Below are 20,490 nucleotides of genomic sequence, written 5' to 3'. Positions count from 1 at the left end.
ATTTGAAAACTAGAACAAGACAACAGCATGACCTGCTCTTTTTTCCAATCACGTACTTGAATGGGTTCTCAATATGTTATTGAATTGTGAGTACAGAGACTCCAAAATTGTCATTTTAGTGCAGCTATTTCCAGATCTGATTGTTCTGAACAAGTAGTGATGTTGTAATGTTTGTGAACATGCTTACAAGTTCACTATGACATGAAGAGAAAATGTATGTCCGATTCAATGCTCACGCTATCTGACTGTTGCTTCTCGACAGAAACCATTAAACTTCTGTGAGCAGTTTGCAGATTCTTCATTGATGGTATTGGTATACTATTAAACTTCAGAGGTGAAGGAAAATGTGTGGTTTCAGGCTTGTTCTCGCGGCACAAAATTGAAGTCAAAGACTACCCCTTCATAAAATTGAAAGCAGGTTGATTGATAGCTGAATTATGTTTGAATGGAGGCAAAATTAATCGTCTAATGCATTGTGAGAAAGGTGGATATTCAACTGTTGGCATTTATGCTTGCAGGTCTTGTTCTGCCATAAACAGCAGACGTGGTATACAAGTAAGCACCTAAGAAGCTTCTTCAGATGTTAAAATATTTGTTATCTAGACTAAATTTCTGTTTTTTGACGTGGATAAAATAATAGTAATATCGCCCCATGAATATGATTTCACCACAAAGAATTGAGATTACAAAAGGTGGAACGGAGCAATGAAGACACCAATATTGCTTTGCAAGCAGATGGAGCTTTTAGAGTAATTATATTTCTTTGTTGTGTAGGACATGATGGCAGCAAACTTGATGTTAAATGCATTTTGTTGACAAGAAAAATCCTGTAGTTTCTTTGTCGCGACATCAGTTACTTTGTGTGTAATACAGTACATTTTAATTTGAATTGCATGCATGATTGTTTTAGACTGTTTCCATATGTGAGATTGTTGGATTACTTGTGTTGCATCTTTCACCTGCCAGTCAATTTTTTTGTATTGGTGTGAATGTGGCAGCGAACTCCTCAAACACTACCACCATCGATGTATTGCTTCGTCATCAAATAGTAGCATGATGTGCCGAGAAACTAAAATGGAGAACTTCGGAGCATGTACTCAGGATCTACATGGAACAGAAGAACCGAAGGACGATAATCGATATGGCCATATAGGTTGTGTATCTGGTACTGTATTAGAGAGAATGGACGGATTAATTTCCTCATGTACTCAAATATTTGTCAAATATATATATTGATGTAGGTTTTGGTGACCAACATGTTTAGCTTCTTGCATAATTAACGATGTCATACAAGTCACTATCGTACTTAAATACACATGGATTTTATGCAATATATGAGCAACTCTGATGTTGTACAACTCAATAACTATCCGATCTTAGTGGCAATGGCGGAGCTACAGCAAGGCCGGATGGGCCATGGCCCGCCCAATATTTTGAAATTTATACACAACTTTGTTTACTGTTGGGCCTTAGAACTCCGACCCACATGCTATTTCTTCCATTTTGGCCCGCCCAGCCTGCCCAGAGTTGGCCTTCAAGCTCCACCACTGCTTAGTGGTCACAACATGTCGGAATGACCCATAGTGCTGGAAGGGACTAGGCGAACGATAGTGATAATAGTAGGATAGGAGTAGGACGACTCATGCTATTAGATATTTGACCGCATGACGCGTGGAGCAGATGACCCCCAATGGTAGTTACATGTGGGACTACCTATAAAGGTAGTTGTGGTCCAAATGACCTGTAGTGCAGTTATGGATCTGGACAACCCATACTGTTAGTTATGGGTTAGTGGTAGTTGTGGGTCCGGACAACCCATACTGTTAGTTCTGGGTTTGGATGACCAGTAGTGCTAGTTGTGGGTCCGGACTATCCATTGTGCATGCTAGTTGCTGGACCGGGTGACCCATAGTGGTGCTTTTGGACCCAAACACCCCTCTCCCCTAGTGCCAATCATGTGCTCGGTCTACCTATACTGGTAGTTATGGGTTTGGACGACCAATAGTGCTAGTTGTGGGTCCAGACTATTCATTGTGCATGCTAGTTGCCGGACGAGGTGACCCATAGTGGTGCTTTTGGACCCGAACACCCCATAGTGTTAATCATGTGTGCGGTCTACCCATACCGGTAGTTATAGGTTTGGATGGTTTATAGTGCTAGTTGTGGGGTGGAACAACCCCATAGTTCTAGCCGTGGGTCCGGAAGACCCGTAATGTTAGTATTTTGTCGAGACAACATGTAGTATTAGTCAAGGGACCAAATGACCAGTTGTGCTAGTTGTATGTCAAGATTATCTGGTATGGTAGTTGTGGGTTTGGATGACCTGTTGAGTGACCCATAGTGCTAGTTGTGGGCACAAAAGTCAGACCTAAATCGTTCAGGCTCATAAGTACCACTACAGGTCATCCGAGCCCACCAATACCACTCGTTCCCCTCTGTTATCTAGACCACCAATACCGCTACTAATTACTCTAGATCATCCGAGCAAACAAATATCGGTACCGATCACTAGTCACTTTGATCGTCCATGCAAACAAATATCACGTCCGTGCAAACAAATACCACTACGAATCACCGTGGATTGTTAGGGCCCACGCATACCATTAAGAATCACTTCAAGTCGTTCGGGCTTACAAGCCGTAGTTGTCCGAGGTCAAAAGTATTGCTCTTAGTCGAAGCTCGCAAGTACCGCCCTGAGTCATTTAGGCTCACAAATACGGATCTTGCTCGTTCAGGCTCACAAGTACCGACTTTAGTAGTTCGGGTCCGCAAATACCATTTTGAGTTGTATATACTTTATTAGGTGATTTTATTTTTTGACAACAAATCGCAGGTGATATCATTTTTTGAAGGATATTTCAGGTGATACCTACAAAATTACTGGTACACCTTTAGCCCACACGAGCAAGAAAAAAAGGACTAATCTGCACGCTATCATGTTCCAATTCCAACCTCTTCGTAACTCACGCACCCCACCTCTCCTGAAATCCCTCGGCGCGAGGATCTGAGGCGATGATCCGGTCGAAGGAATCTGCCGCCGGCGGGAGCGGCGGCCTGGAGGTGAACGAGCTCAGCAGAGGTAAACCGCGTACCATATGAAGGAGTTCCTGCCTATGTACAATGCCTTCACACTGGTAAGTCTGTCGTCCTCTTCCTTCTTGTCTCGTCTTACCACGGTACGAGGTTTTATGCGATTCTTCAAAACGTGACCAGGCTGTTGTGTTGCTTCTGCTGAAACAAAAGAATAGTAAATTAGTAATGATCACATCAGCAGCAGATTTACATGTGCAAACCGAACAACTTATGAAAGTTGTGGCCCTGATTGTTAGGATTTTTTCCTCCTCTTTTGAGTAGATGCAAGATGGAATCTACTTTGGCTAAATGACAAAACAATGCCAAAGTTCCCGGCACTTATTGTGCTGCCAAATGTTTTTATAGCCAAATAGTGAATGCATGTTCGTCCTCACTGGGTTTGAGTTTTATTGTTGTTCTTATATAGCATTACTTGAATTTGTTATCATGGTTGTGCAGGCTGCCACATTTGAAGGGTCAAATTTACAGTAGGCAAAAATAAACTCAGTCTAAACCAAGGTCTTAGCACTGCAACACAAATAATTGTGAAAAGTTTCTATAGGTTAAGAATAGATATGTACATAACTCAGTCAAAAACAAGGAGTAGGGTTAGCTTTAATATCTTTGTTTCATCAGTCTAAATAACAAACAATTGTTCTGACACACATCCATTGATCGTGAGATGGAAACGTGCTCAACTCAAGCAGGTGTACCTCATTTTAAATTTAGTATCACTCAGGGTCAATCTTGAACTTGCTACAAGGGCGTTAGATGTACGCAAAACTCGTTTCTATAGATAACCTGTTTCAGAAATTGACCTTGTTTCTGTCAAACAGTAAAACCCAAAGATTGATGCTGAAAGTAACTCAAGAAAAACTTCTAAAATTGATGTTGAAATAAAATGGCGGAAAGGCCCACGCAGAGGTGTGAAAACTTCATCGACTTTATTTGGGTTTTCTCAATTCCTTCATATTTCTGCTGCTTGACAAATTTCCTATTGTTATAATTGTGCAGGCAAAGCTTAAAAGTACTTTGCAGCTGCAAGCTGTTAGATGCAAAAAGAATACTTGTACCGCGTGCTAGCTAGGTGAGCACCTAAGCATGCTGCAGGACGATTTCATCAACCCGGGGAGCCTGGAGTGCGTCCAGAGGGCGAACAAGATGGCAAGCAAGTACTAGGGCATCTCCTTACCTACCCGTTTGCCGTCCTTATGTTGCCACATAGAGCAGCAAAAAAAATCTGCAATTGCATAGTTGCAGTCTCTGCGATGGTAGATGTTGCTTCTGTCTAGATATGGATGCACTTTCAGCATTGTAAGATTATTTTGTATTGATGGTTCTGTTCTTACTGTATGAGATGCAAATATGTAACAATATCCTTGACAAGTCATTTGTTATTTGGTTGTTCTTGTCATGGACATGTATGTATAACTAACCAGAAATCTACTTGACGAGAGAAGGATGGAACTTGACAAGTAATGGAATTAATCTGATGACATGAAAAATAGATAAAAAGAACTCTCATCTTTGGGAGAACAAAACCTCACTAAAGGATAACCCTAAGTAATGACCCGAGCAAGACACAAGACAAAACTCTTGTAGAACTCATTTCTAGTGCAGTTGGTAGTGTAATCTCCTCCCTTTTAATTTTGAAAAGGGCATTAAGCACCAGCATTCATTACTCATCTTCAAATTAGCATTTTCAAGAAACCATGTACTCCCTCCGCTCCTTTTTAGTCTGCATATAAGATTTGGTCAAAGTCAAACTTCGTTAACTTTGACTAAGTTTATAGAAAAAAACATCGAGATTCACAATATGATATCAATATTGCTAGATGCATCATGAAATTAATTTTCATACCATATAGCATTAGTATTGTAGATGTTGATATTTCTTCCTACAAAGTTGGTCAAACTCAAAGTTTGACTCTGAGCAAATCTTATATGTAGACTAAAAGGAAACAGAGGGAGTACTTGGATAGAGACATTCGAAGTCAGATGCCTGCACCTTTTTTTTACATGAAATTAAGGAGCTTTATTGCATGATTGAGATCCGGTTACATTCAGCTAAGAAGTTGCTAACTAAGAAGGGTGGACAAGAGTCCAGCCAAATGTCTGATACTGAAAGATTAGTCGCATGTTTCGCGCAAAGATCAACCAAACAATTGGCTTCTCTTAAGACATGATGGATCGAGAAGGAAACAAAGTTTGCAGCTCTATTGCATGATTGAGATCCGGTTACATTCAGCTAAGAAGCTGCTAACTAAGAAGGGTGGACAAGAGTCCAGCCAAACGTCTGATACTGAAAGATTAGTCGCATGTTTCGCGCAAAGATCAACCGAACAATTGGCTTCTCTTAAGACATGCTGGATCGAGAAGGAAACGAAGTTTGCAGCTCTTGTTTTGATTTCATCGAAGATAGGCTTCACAATCGATCTAGGACTGATGCGAGTTCCAGAGGTTCGCTACCTCCAAGCAGTCCACCTCCATTACCACATGCGAGATGCCCCTCAGTTGGGCAAATATCACTCCCTCTCGCAATGCTAGAGTTTCGTCATTGAAGGGGTCAGTTACACCGGCGATTGGCTTGCTCCATGCGCCAATGAAGGAGAGGTGTGAGCGAGCAACTCCTCCTGCGCCTCCCACATGGAGCTGTGTGTCGAGAGCGCCATCCGTGTTGATTTTGATCCACCCGGGCTGGGGTGGACTCCGGTTCTAAACCCCCATGTTGCGTCGCTGGGTCGTAGGCAGATCTGGTAGAGCCAGGTCCAGATGTCTGCACCTAGTTTCGGCAACTTAGGGTCAGTTTGGTTGGCACCCTGGCCATCTCGTGCCCGGCCACAAACTCGCCTGTGGTGTTTGTTTGGTTAGCGTCCTGAACGATCGAACATGTGCCTGGCTGGAGCAAACCTGGAATCGTCGTTAGCCTGAGCCAACCGTGGCATCGCCATTAGCCTGGCCCAGGCCATCCGTTCCGGATGCCTGGTGCATGCCTGGCTATAGATTAATATTAAAATAATTGGCTGGGCTGATGGGCTCCACATTTGTATAGATTCTTAGCCTTACAATATTCTCTCTAATACCTTTTCAGGCCAGGCTACCAACCAAACATCCCATTTCCAGGCCAGCCTGCCCAGGCACAAAACACATATTCTCCAGGCCCAACTCAGGCACCGAATTTCTCCAGGCAGAGTGGCCAGGACACGAACCAAACATACCCTTAATAATAAGGTTTCGACGAATACATTGGACTCTACCACAAGCAACACAAACTGGACTAGCAGACCAAGTTAGAGGCATTCATGTGGACTGACCATAGCACACAGCAAGTGGCAGGTGAGAAAACTCTAGAGTTGCTCATTGGCAGCGCCCCCTGCTGCTCTAGCTCGCTGATGATGCCTTGCGCGATCTAACCAACCAAGGGAACCCAACGTCAAAATGAGACCGCTTCCAGGTGCACCTAACTATCAGCAAAGCTAAGCAAATCTGCAAAATCCAAGCATGCGGAACTCCCTCGATTGCGTGGAATCAAAGATCAGCCACACCTTGTCGAAGTCCTGCGCAACAGAAAATCACAATCAAAAATCTATAACTCAGTTATTACATATTAGCCATATTATTCAGATGCACAGCTCTTGACATTAGGTCATCAGGTACGACCATGAAGAAAATAACATATAAGGCAAAGAAGAAATGCAATACCATACCCATACCCTCTGAAAACAGTTATGATCAAAGTCATCCATGAACACTTTATGGCAATCATCATCATGAGATTCCTACAGAGAATAACATTTATGATGCTATATTATTTATGAATCGCATGCAAAACTAAACAGGGAAAAAGGGTACCTTTCGACCAATACAACAAGTAAAAGCATTGCTCCTACAAAGGGAAACATTGGCTACATTTGTGCGCTCAATACTTAGTGGCTCAGTACCAGAGTGATCATTACAACTAGCAAGTGAAATCCAATGAATTGTAGCATGTTCAGTATTACCTACTGAATGAAATATGCAATTGAAATCACCGGGACAAGCTCCTTAATGAGAAGGGGGGAAGATACCTTTTTACTCCGGCGAGCTTCAGGTGAGCTCCTCCACTGGTCCTAATCCATTTTCCTGATCCACACAAGCAAATAAAAAGAATGTCAACAACTCCTCCACTACATTATAGGACATTAAGTTGTACTAGTAACAATAATGAGAAGTTTGTGAATAAATATACCAAAATTTATAGGGTTGTTAACAAAGCATATTTTCCATCTGTGTGAACATCATAATTATACTAAATCCCATAGTGATTAAATATCTGGATGTATTTTAACAAATTCTATAGTTGTCAAAAAATTCCAAGAGAACTTGAAATTTCTGAACCTTCCACTTTCTGTCGATGATGGGCTGGCTCGTTGAAAAAAAACAGGAATGCAAGCATAACCTTGACTAGACTGGATGCTGAATATCTTGTACAACTATGAGTAAAAGCAAACTAAACATCACCAGTTTCCTACTGAAAGTTTAAACTTATGTATGTCAGAGTGGCTGGTGAGTGGTGACTATGTATTTCCGGTTATACAGAAAATATGGGCAAGATCAGAAGACAGCATGTTGCAAGACATTGAACAAAGCAAAAAGATTCAGATAAAGAGTAGAGCAAATACATGAAGATTCAGATTGAGCCACATACTGGTGGGTGGGAGGGGGAGTGGACGCTGCCTACCCACGGACTGGTGGCCGGTGTTGGGCGTCACCGGCTGCTCGACGGAGGGTGCCCCTGCAGGGGGCGGTGGGGCAGGGAGGCATCGGGCAGGATCGGCACACCGCAGCAGAGGGTTTCCAGGGAGGCGGCACACCGCTGCAGGGGGTGCCGGGCTGGAACCCTTGCGGCAGGAGCGAATCCAGGGAGGCGGGCCGGTGGTTGCTTCCCTGTTGGATTGGGGCCGCCGCGGGATATTGCGATGGGCAATTTACCAAATTATTAGTGACGAATCTACCCTTGGAAAAATTAACTGGTCCCACCAAAAAATTGTACCAGTCCCTCCGTTAAATGTAATTTTCCGTAATTTTGTTTTGTAACTCCTTGTAACTCCTATTTTTCCACCGTTGGATTAAGGTGAATGGACGGCTCGTAAAATCGCCAATCACTGTAACAGTTGTATAATTTGATTCATGCCTATGCACCGTAGAACTGTGGGAATGGATTTGGAATTATACACTTTTAACTTTTCTTCTGTTCCCTGGAGCAGAATCCCCTTATCTAGATAGAGGAGCCTACTTATTGTCCAACGATGTCCACCAGGGAATCTATGAAAAGTAACATACATAGCCTTCGGATTCATATAACTTGCAGTTTATATTTCGTTCATGCACTTCCTCTGATAATCTGAGATGTACAGTTAGCAAAACAAGTAACTTATAATGCAGATTTACCACATTAGGTTGAAGTAACAAGTTTCATATGTTGACATTATCTTAGCAATATCGTCACCGTTTTTGTAACGAGATTTAATCCTGTTTTTTCATATGCACCTTTATTGTCCTTTCTAACTATTAAAAAACAGCTGCCTGCTTGGCTGCTTCGCGACAAGTATTTTCGGCATTCAGGTAAACGTTTCTGTTTATACTCAAATAGTAACGGGATTCTAATTTTTCATCCAACTTAAAAAGAGATATTGCATCCAATATATTAGTGGTTTCATTCTTAGTTATTTTTATAATATAGTCTTAACTTTACTCAACCATATATCACGTAGTGTCATCAAAGTTTAATACTTCACATGGACATTTTTCAACGTAACTTTTCCTTTGACAGAAATATTTGTCATTTTTCCGTTGACCTCATTGCCAGTAAACTGACCTTGAAAAAAATGAAGAGATGTGGTCATGCGCCATATTAACTAACCAGATGTTATGCGCCCACTTCATAGTCAATTGACCTTGCAGTGAATAGTGCAATAGTTTTTCAACCATCTCACTCCTACTGACGCTGGTTCTTAAAATGATAAACAATAAATGTTTTTCTAAGAAACTCGGTAGTACAGATTTACATTGTAATACCCAACTCAATCCCAAATAGATCCATAAGCATACTATTTTTAATGATAAAATCATATAAGTTCGTGAAGTATTTTGATAAGACAGAAGAGTCATTAGATTCAATAATCACATTATGTGTACTTCAAATGATAAGTATGTCTACACACACTATTTGATGTTACAATTTCAAATATCAAAAATTGATGTCATAACATTAAAATATATTTATATAAATTTCCTCATATTTCCTTTTAAAGTAACTTCCAACAATGTTGTGAAAACTAATTCATATTAGCACCCATGTGTTACTCAAAATTAATAGCTAGCCCGTGCAGGTGCACGGGTTGATGACTAGTGTTAATTAGTAGTAGTAGATGTGCTAGTTTCTTTCTATTTATAGTAAGTTTATATTTAGTAAGAACGAGTTTAATTAATAGAACCAGTTTAGTTTTAGTTGAACTAGTTAAGTTTTAGTTGAACTAGTATAGTAAGTAAATTAATAACTAGTTGAACTACTTCATTTTTAGAAAGAACTAGTTTTTTTCTTTTTATACTAAGTTTATATTTAGTAAGAACTAGTTGAATTAATAGAACTAGTTTAGTTTTAATTGAACTAGTTAAGTTTTAGTTGAACTAGTATAGTAAGTAAATTAATAACTAGTTGAACTACTTCATTTTTAGAAAGAACTAGTTTTTTTCTTTTTATACTAAGTTTATATTTAGTAAGAACTAGTTGAATTAATAGAACTAGTTGAACATGCCATATTTGTTGTTATTTTTTAGTTTAAGCAATTATTTCATATTTTGGTTACACCTCCGAGTGGCCTATGTTTTGCCGGAGTGTTGATTAATTTCCGTTCCGGCAGATTTCATGCGCTCGATATGTCCTTTTTTATCAAAGGTCATGCCGGATTTTTCCGTGAATTCTGGCATGACTTGTGCTAGAATATGTACAAGTTTAATCTTTGAATTATGAACGTAGGAAATGTCGTACTCAGACGACGACAATCTCCCGGGGGAGTGTAGCTGGTGCCACGATGATCGAGGTATGTGCGACAGGTTCGTTGAGCTGGATGAAGATCGGCGCTTCAGCATTAAGCTCGAGGAGACCTTCGATGTTGAAACGGTATGCAACAACGACAAGTGTTTTTTTCATAATTAAGCATGACTTCAACTATTTCAACGTCTAATTTTCATCTTTCACAATTCGACTAGCTTATCCCATGCCATGCAAGACGCTATGTCTTGGAGAGGATGAGTTTTGAAGACCATGAAAATTATGAAACAAAGAAAATACACCTAAGGACCCATCATGATATCGATTTTGAAGTAAATCTGTACAATTCTCAGAGCGTAACCCATTTTGGTTGCCAAAATTGGGAAGCACTTTGCAAAATGTATGGTTTTTATGAGGGTATGATTGTCACCATGGATCTTGGTAATCCTGACATCGAGCAAGACAATATGGACATTTGGGTCCTTGTTGATACGCTTCCGATTCTACCGCAATGTGAGTTTCTCAAACATAGTTATTAAGTAATTTATATTGTTTATTTCAAAATAATTGACAGCTTATTTTCATTGACAGCTTATTTTGAATCTTGAAATAATGTGCAGAAGATGGTAGACAAAACCCACTACACTGATGGCTCCGAATTAACTTATAAGGAGAAAAGTCATCTGATTTCTTATTGTACTTTTCTTGAGAATTATAATACCTATTATCGAACTCCTCCAAATTATGGTGAATACGTGCCACTAGTGCACGTTTTGAACCACGGTAACTTCAATGGAGATACCCTGATAAGATTTTTTACTATTACGACATCCGTGCATCTCTTGCATACTTCTAAAACTAGTACATCATTGCTAACTACTAAGTTATTACTATGTTTTTCAATAGAAAATCCCGATAGATTGTGTGCCTCATCTGATGTATCAGAATGGTCGCGTTGCAGTTATGAACATACAGCCAGGTGAATCTAAGAAGCTCACCTGTGCATATCAGATTTCTAAAAGCGGTGAACACATGCTAATCAAAGAATGAAAAAAATGTTTGGACATTCGCAAGGAGGTTCTTGGAAGTAACATTAAGCGAAAGGCAAGAATTAGAGACAGGATAATCTCCATTCTCCATAATGGAGAGTCAGGGGCTATCTTGTTTTTTGCTATTTTACCTTAGAGAATATAGTAGGTCCTAAGAGAATGTAGTAGGTCATATGAGGTACAATATGTTTATTATGTGATACAATGTGTTAGAGTTGATGATGTGAGGAGTACTTATGATTACGACTAGTGACCAATTTGCTATGTGATGTCTCATTGATGAAAATGATGATCTTGAGGAGGTGTTATATGACAATGATGTATTATGATGATAAGTTGTTAATGATATGATGATGATGATATTTATTATATCATTGGGTGAAAGAACCGGGGATTAGTTTCAAGTGGATGTCCATCCACTTGAAACTAGTCCACACGGTTCTTTCACCCCGTAATGTAATAACTCATTATGATGTAAAAACAATTTCTAAATTCCTGTTGTATGAAAACTTGTGTAAAGGTGTACGAATACAACATGAAATAAAAAAGAAATAAAATATGAAATAATAGTAGCAGCGCGGGCAGGGAGAAGCGCTACTACCAATTACCAGTAGCGCTCCTCCGGGAACTCGCTACTACTAAGTCGATTAGCAATATCGTGGGTGGAGGCACGCTACTGCTATACGTTAGCTGTAGCGCCTTATCAGTAGCGCATAACCCCGCGCTACTGATATGTATAAAACCCGCGCTCCTGCTAGGCTTTTCCCTAATAGTGCAAAGTATATGGCGAAATAGACATAGATTTTCAAAAAAAAAGATAAGGCAAGGATTGCACAGCTCATGTTGCCATATGATGCCCACTGTCAGAATACCAAATCATACTTCTATAAGGTGCCGAGAATTGAACAGTAGCCCTCCAGAGCTGAAGATGTGACCCCTACCTTTTTACGTTATAGGAACAATGATGTCGTATGTTTCCAATATGTTTTTGTCGGATGCAAAGATACAGGTACATGCACATTCATAATTTTGGAGCAAATCATTTAACTTGAGATAAAATATGGTATTTGTAGTTGTTGCATGTATTACATCCTATCTAAGTTGTTAAAATAAACGCATATCCAGCTTTGTTATTGTACCATTGCATTATCCTGTGTGGCTCTGGCAGTTGGCTTTATCTATAAAGCGGGGCGAAAGCCTTTTTTGGTAAAGGGGATCGCCTCGCAAAATACTCACATTGAGGAGCTATATATAAATAGGTACATGCACGATGGTGTTTTGTGTTGGAAGGCGAACTGACTCACTGCCAGAGCAATGATATCTGATGCTAGCTAAGTCTAGCATGTTAGACTACATCTACAAGTTTGCTCAGGTTATTATCTCGAGTGTCTTTAACTTTGCTCTTTTTTATTTGCCTACATTTCTCATATCGTTTTGTTGTCATTTAAATAAAATGCCCGCAATTTTCCCCTTTTCGGATTACGCAACTGCATACAGGGTTAGCTATATGCTCCTAATTAAAACAGTTGCCTTGAAATATAAATATTTCAGGCCTGCGTGTACTGAAAGATTAATATGGACATTTTTTTAATCAATTGCTGTGACCACATGTAGTTCAGGTAACTTTGTAATTCATCGGCTATTCCTATCAATGGTGTACTCTTTTGTTAGAAGACAGTTCGTAACTTTGATGCATTTCTACCTTCTTTGTAACAATCCAAATGCTTCATCAAGTCTTATTATGATCCACTGGCTCGAAATACATTATGTTTGGTTTGCTTCGCATCTTGGAGATTCTTGGTTTGCATACCATTTTACAACTCTCCACTATTTACTATCAACAAACTTCATTTATTTTACTATCCAATTAGTTTAAGTAATAAATGACATCTAAAGTTAAGTCTCTTGCAATACACTGGAGAGAGTGCACAAGAGTTCACATAAAAGCCGGGACAGTGAAATTTATAACCGCAGATGAGAATGCATTTTCCCTGTGATACATTTGTGCATGACATGTCTTTTCTTTTGTGCATGACATGGCAATATATGATTTAGAGTAGGTCCAAAGTCACATATATTTTCCTGAATTTTGTCTTTGATTTACTTATATATACTTTCGTAAATATGAAAATCTACGCAATGCTCTACCAATATCTCCAACAATTTATATGGTAAGCAAAAGTCTAATACTTTCAATACTAATATTTGATCGGTGAATTTGTGAATTTTCTTTATATTAAATATGTAAATATTTGTGTATTCAATGGTTATACTAATAATATTTTATCTTGGGAAGTCGCACAAATAACTAGCCCTTCCAGATGCACGGGTTGCTAAGTAGTCTCTGATAATTAGTGGTTGCGAAGTATTTATCCAGGGACAATGTCAGGTCATCGATCGTACATGAGAGTCAAGTCGTCATGTTTGAGCACCACCTAATAATTCGACTTCCATATTATTCTGGTGGTGTTGGCTGACGCCAATGATCATACCTGCTCCGATCCTTTCTTTATTGAACATGGACACAAGTGGATGACCCGTCTAATTATAACTGAAACACTCTTAATAATCCCAAATTACATATGTCTCTATCCTAGTATATTAAGTGCGTATGCCGTTACGTGGACAACATTTATCTTCAAGCAGACTTTCGCCTCGCTTTATAAATAAAGCAACACTCGAAGAAGTACACGGTTGAACGATATAAGATGGCGAGATAGCCCTCTTTGTTGATCTTGAGATATCTAACACATGCATAACACACGCAATTACGCGACACGCCCCCGCTACAATCTAGCACACCTAAGCTCCACGACAATGCCCCAAGAGAGAGAGAGAGAGAGAGAGAGAGAGAGAGCATGTCCGAGCTACCCGCCACAACACCTCCGATTGCCCACACAACCCGGTAAGAGAGCCACCACCACCGCAATGATGTCCGCCGAAGGCCCGCCCAGCATGCGCCTCGGCAGCCACAGGCCGCCTGTCGGTGTCAAAACCGGCGGATCTCGGGTAGGGGGTCCCGAACTGTGCGTCTAGGCGGATGGTAACAGGAGACAAGGGACACAATGTTTTACCCAGGTTTGGGCCCTCTTGATGGAGGTAAAACCCTACGTCCTGCTTGATTAATATTGAAGATATGGGTAGTACAAGAGTAAATCTACCACGAGATCAAGGAGGGTAAACCCTAGAAGCTAGCCTATGGTATGATTATTGTATGTTGTCCTACGGACTAAAACCCTCCGGTTTATATAGACACTGGAGAGGGTTAGGATTACACAAAGTCGGTTACAATGGTAGGAGATCTAAATATCCGCATCGCCAAGCTTGCCTTCCACGCCAAGGAAAGTCCCATCCGGACACGGGACGAAGTCTTCAATCTTGTATCTTCATAGTCCAGGAGTCCGGCGGAAGGTATAGTCCGGCTATCCGGACACCCCCTAATCCAGGACTCCCTCAGTAGCCCCTGAACCAGGTTTCAATGACGACGAGTCCGGCGCGCAGATTGTCTTCGGCATTGCAAGGCGGGTTCCCCTTCCAAGTACTTCATAAAAGATTGTGAACACTAAGGATAGTGTCCGGCTCTGCAAAAAAAGTTTCCACATATTGCCATAGAGAGAATAATATTCACACAAATCTAATCTGCTGACGTACTCCATAGTGTGACATCACACCACGGCCAAGACTTTATTCGAATCGTTTTTACTTCCCCACCTCAGCGCTGTTTGCGAGGCAGTTTCCTTGGCACGTCTTGTCAAAGCAGAGATCGTGTCCCCTTTTATTTACGGGATTCTCATCAATACGGACGTTGGTAACCCAATCGTGCCCGTTAGCATGTTTTCTCGATTAAAGGCGAGTCCCAAATGGTTACGGGGAGGGCTCTTGGTATTCAACCTCTTATAAAGAGACCAAGGCCTTACTCTTTTCTTCCAATCTCAAATAGTTCGCCCGTCGCCTCGAGTTCCAACACCCCAGGCTCCAAATTTCAGGCGCTTCGGACCTTCGACAATGTCCGGTTTGTAGCGATAGGTGTAGCGCCCCTTCATAAACTGTTCTTCAGATCACGAGCAATGTGTCCGGATTTGACCGAGGACGCAGGTCTGAGCTGCAATCGTCCGGATACTCAAGTAAGTAGCCTTGTGCCCGAACTCGCTATCCGTATATTTGTCATAAACTTGCCCCTAAAAGAGCTGTCCTTTTAAACATGAGTGGATAGCGAAAGCAAAGCTGATCAGGTGTCCGGCTCCCGTCCCCGAGACCAGGCCAGATCCCGTGCTGGTCAGGATGTTGAAGATTGTGCCTTTGGAGGAGAGCAAGGGAGGGGACAAGGAAACTACGGCCTCTTCGAAGGAGGCTGTTCGGACGGGAGGAACCGAAAATTTCTCTCCTCAGGGGAAGAAGAGGACCGCCTCTGAAGACCCGGAGACCATGTCCTCAAAGCGGGGGAAAAAATCCTCGTCAGGGGGTCCTACGCCAGGGTGTACCTCGGCCGAATTGTGCCCTCAAGGGGACCAGCCCTCCAGCGAGCCGTAAGTAGAGAAAAGATTTTCTTTTTGAGAGATAAGAGAAATCCTTGCTTTATATCTGAGAAGATTAACCGATATTTTACCTTGTAGCTCGGACCTCAGCCCTTCTCAGTAGAGCTCATCTTCGAGGGACCTTCTTCTGGAGATGATGGAGAGCGGGACGCCTCCCCTTGCCGTACCGCCTAACGAGGCGGGCGATCCTGAGGTCTCGTCGCGGAGGGTTTCTTCAAGTCCGGCAGGGGCGGAAGGTAGCCATATGCCCCCCCAAGGTTCTCCGCGTCCGGCCGTCGAAAGAGGCCATAGGACGAGTCGAGCACCATCCGGTGCTCGGTCGGAGGAGCTGAAGAATCTGCTAGGGCGAGCATCTATCTCAGAGGAGCACCGTGCATTGATGGGCGCGGTGATTGAAAGGATTTCATCCGCGGAAAGCGGATTGCACGAGGTCGTCAGAAGTTTACTGACAGGTTTTGAGGTACGTGAAATAATGTTCACTTTTTGACAGTTGCGCATGAATAAAATGCGCCCTGTGTAGATAGTAGCCCCTGAGACTCTGTGCGTTGTCAAAAGTGACGGCGCAGAGGATCATAAACCTAGGTCTAATATGCCTTCTTTATACATAGGCGGTGAAGTGTCCGGCGGCTAGCCGGACTGATGAGTTTGCCGAGCTAAAGCGGAAACTTGATGTGGCAGATGCCGACATCGCGCTTGCCAACAAGCGGCTTGACGAGGCACAAGGTATGTAATTCCTCGGGCGGCACCTGGTAAGAGGAGCTTTATGCCAGTATCTTACAATGTGTGTGCTTGATGCAGATGGTGCGGCCGCCGTTGAGAGTCTCCAGGCGAAACTTGCTCGAGCCAAGGAACAAGCCAAAAAAAGTGATGCGGCTGCCGAGAAGGCCCTTGAAGAGCTGAGAACCGAACAGGCTGCTCACTCCTGAAGCAAGAAAGAGATGGCCGAGATGGACGTGAAGCTAAAGAGCGCTGCTGACCATTGCAAGCTTCAAAAAGAAGAGAGGGCGGGACAGACGGACTTGGAAAAGGCCGTTGCCGATGCCAAGGATGCTCGCTCTGCGATGAGAGCTGCGAAGGAGGAGCTGCGTCAGGCTGGAGAGATCGCAGCTGGAAAGCCCTTTATGCTGCGGAGGAAGTTTTGTGATCCTAAGCATGCTCCGTTAGACCGGCTGTGGAGTACGGCGGACACCTATCTGGATTTGGCAGCGAGTGCTGCTGATGCGACCGAACACTTTCCAGATCAAGAAGATCGCGAAGTGGAAAAGCTTTTCTAGTCGCAGTTCCACAATCCAGAGCGTCCATTGTCAGTGTCCGATCGTCTGGCCGAATGGGCCGAACTCAATAGGTTGTCTGGACTCGCCATGAAGTGCGTCATGAGTCACCTGTGGCTGGAGAGATCGGAGCCGAAGAGTTATTTCAGCTTGGTGTAGCAATTCCTTGGTGCGGTGCCACGTATTAATGCAATTAAGAGGTCAGCATGCATAGAGGGTGCGCGGATGGCTCTTCCCCGTGTGAAGACATACTGGGCGGAAATGGAGACCACCGCTGTTGCATCCCGAGATTCGGACGGAAGCCGAGTACCTGCCGAGCACTATTTTCAGGAAGTTCTGCAAGGCGCTCGTGTAATAGAGACGCAGTGCTCGAAGGATGCTATATTCGAATAGCATATACGATTGTAAAACGATGTTTTGATAATTTGTAGGAACTTTTTATACTTGTGCCGGCAAGTATTGTAACACCTCTTGTGCGGCCGTTTAAAATATATAAAATCTGAAAGATGGCAGTCGTCGGCTTCATCCCCCACGCAAATAATGCGGGGGTGTTCACAGAAGGCGCATGTTCACACTTAATCCAACGTCTTGGTCCTACAAAGGAGGTGATAGCGCGGCGAACTAGGCAATCGGACTATAATGCTTTCACACTTTCACTCAGCCATAGGAGCTTGACAGTGAGACTACTTAGATAGCCCCTGGTGGCGACTACGCTCGCCCGAATTCGGGTTGCATTCATGCTTGGCTGGGAAACGGCCCTTCGTTAATGCGGAGGAATCCTATAGATTCCGGTGAGTCATCGAGTGGTTGACCAGTCTCATGCTATATCATGACAGTCAGTTTTCGGCTTTCTCTACTGAGGTGCTCGCCTGGCCGAACCCGGGCACAATCGCAGTAGTTCTCCTGGTGCCGCCTTAGCCGATAGAGGGGAACGTAAGGCAGCTGAACACAGGAGCCGGGCAACCCAACATTTGACCAAAGACATGATTCGGAGCTGATGCATATAAGACCAAACTCGCGACGCCGAACACTCCCTAAGGTATTCGGTCTTTATTAGGGCGGGCGAGACCACGTCCTTATTTATAAGCCCCTAGTGTCCAGGTACGCGCAAAAATTCTGACGTGGCCACATGCCAAGACGCCAGCCTCCTCCTTGGTTATACCAGAGAGAACCAGGGGATGTGTATCAACAAGAGACAGTAAAAAAGGTTGACGCAGGGTCTTAATCTGAAGAGAAACCTTGTAACGGGTCCCTGCTGCACGTCTGCGCCTGTGTCTCCGTTGTGCTGTATCCTGGACGGGCGCAACACGATGTTCATCTGTAAAAGAGGGGAACTTAGTTGAAAAAAGGTCGTGCCGAACAGAAGTTATACTAAATAAACAAAGCATAAATTGAAATGGGTAAAATTGAGCTTGATTGTCTCTTATGTTATATATGCGGAGCCCCTAGAGCAGGGGTGTATGGCTATTAAGCCTTTATCAATGGTATTTTTGTGCCGTACTCATCCAGCCGTGTCCGTGGTCTTAATGACCTGATCGAATGTTTTGGCTGGTGGAGCCGTTTTATTGTGGGGCTGTTAAGGCGGCCGCACAATCTTCCACGCGGGGGGCGCGCTCAATGTTTCCCCTTTAAGGAGATGATGCCTCGTGGACCGGGCATCTTAAGCGTAAGAGATGCATAATGCGGTATTGCGTTAAGGCGGGCGAAAGCTTCGCGTCCCAGCAGTGCTTGATAGCGACTTGAGAATGGGACAATGTGGAAAGCTAGCTTTTCGCAGCGGAACTTATCGGGGGAGCAGAATATAACTTCAAGCCAGAGAAAACCCATGCAATGGGTATCCGGACCTGGCGTTACCCCTTGAAAGGTGGTTTTGCTGTGGCGAATTCTTGTTGGGTCTATCCCCATGTGGCAGATTGTGTCCTGATATATCAGGTTTAGACCGCTGCCGCCGTCCATCAGGACATTTGTAAACTGGAGTCCGCCAATTATTGGATCGAGTACCAAGGCAGTCCAGCCTGCGCTCCTGATTCTTCTAGAGTAATCCAGGTGATCGAAGATGATTGGTTTTGACAACCAGTGGCGAGACTCCTATGGGATAGGCCGTATGGCGCGTACCTTTGTGGGTGCCGCATGTTTTGTTATGTGAAGTAAGTTTACTGTTTTTACTTCTTGTGGAAAATTCTTTTGTTTCCTGGTGCTCTGCTTTTGGGGTTCGTCATCGTCTTCACTTGGTGTGTCGAGCCCCTTGTGTTCGGCGTTGAGTCTGCCAGATTGTTTGAAGACCCAGCAATCTCTGTGGGTATGGTTAGCAGGCTTCCCGGGAGTACTATGTATTTGACATATCCTGTCCAAGATTTTTTTAGGTTGGATAGCTCGTCCCTGTTATCCTGGAGGGGCGGCTTTTTCTGATTCTGCCGTGAGCTTTTGAATCCGGCGTTGACTATTTTCCTTTGTCCGACGAGGATCCTTGTTGCGTCGCTGTTTTCTGTTGCCATCCCTAGTTTCGGATGTGCTTGGGTCGCTGGTGCTACATCTTGCCAACCAGCTGTCCTCTCCTGTGCAAAAGCGGGTCATGAGGCTTGTTAATGTGGCCATTGTTCTTGGCTTTTCTTGGCCGAGGTGTCTGGCTAGCCATTCGTCTCGAACATTATGCCTGAAAGCTGCCAAGGCTTCGGCGTCCGGACAGTCGACTATCTGATTCTTTTTAGTAAGAAATCTGTTCCAGAATTGCCGAGCTGTTGAGTTATGTGACTGAGATCGTCTGCATCCGGAGGGCGGACATAGGTCCCTTGAAAATTTGCTCGGAAAGCGTCCTCGAGCTCTTCCCAACTTCCAATTGTGTTTTCAGGAAGGCTTTTAAGCCAATGCCGGGATGGCCCTTTAAGCTTGAGGGGTAAGTATTTTATGGCGTGGAGGTCATCTCCTCTAGCCATATGTATGTGGAGGATATAATCCTCGATCCAGACTCCAGGGTCTGTTGTTCCGTCGTATGCCTCTATGTTTACGGGTTTGAAGCCCGCTGGAAATTTGTAGTCCAGGACCTCATCGGTGAAACATAGGGGGTGTGCGGCACCCCTGTATTTGGGTGTGCCATGATGTTCGGATACTGGCTTTGTTGCATTGCTTGCAAGAGCTTGCTTTCGTGGCCCATAAATAGATCTACCTGGGCCGTCTTTTTGATGCGAATCCTTCAGCGGGGCGCATGCCTGCTTCAGTGCGGCGCCGCTTGCCGCTTTATGCTGGCCATGGTGTCGTCTATCCGACCGGGTGGCTTTCTTATTTTTTGAATGCGGGGGCTCTAAGGCCTCTTCGTCGAATTCAGGCAGTAGCTTTCGCTTCGGATAGCTTTTAATATGGTGGATGCCGCCGTATTTGTCTGCGGTATTGAGTACTTTGCTCCATCTCATTCTGAGTGCATCTTCCGCAGTTTTTAGCTTCCGCTTCTGCTTTTTCAGGCTGCGTGCGGTTGCGACGACCCTTTTGCGGAGGTTCTTCTACTCCGTGAGCTTATCCGGCGTAAGGTTGTCCAG

The sequence above is a fragment of the Triticum urartu genome, chromosome 7A (genome assembly GCF_056163025.1).
Source record: "Triticum urartu cultivar PI428250 chromosome 7A, HENAU_Tu73, whole genome shotgun sequence".
In the NCBI taxonomy this organism is placed as follows: domain Eukaryota; kingdom Viridiplantae; phylum Streptophyta; class Magnoliopsida; order Poales; family Poaceae; genus Triticum; species Triticum urartu.
This window is presented reverse-complemented; position numbering follows the sequence as displayed.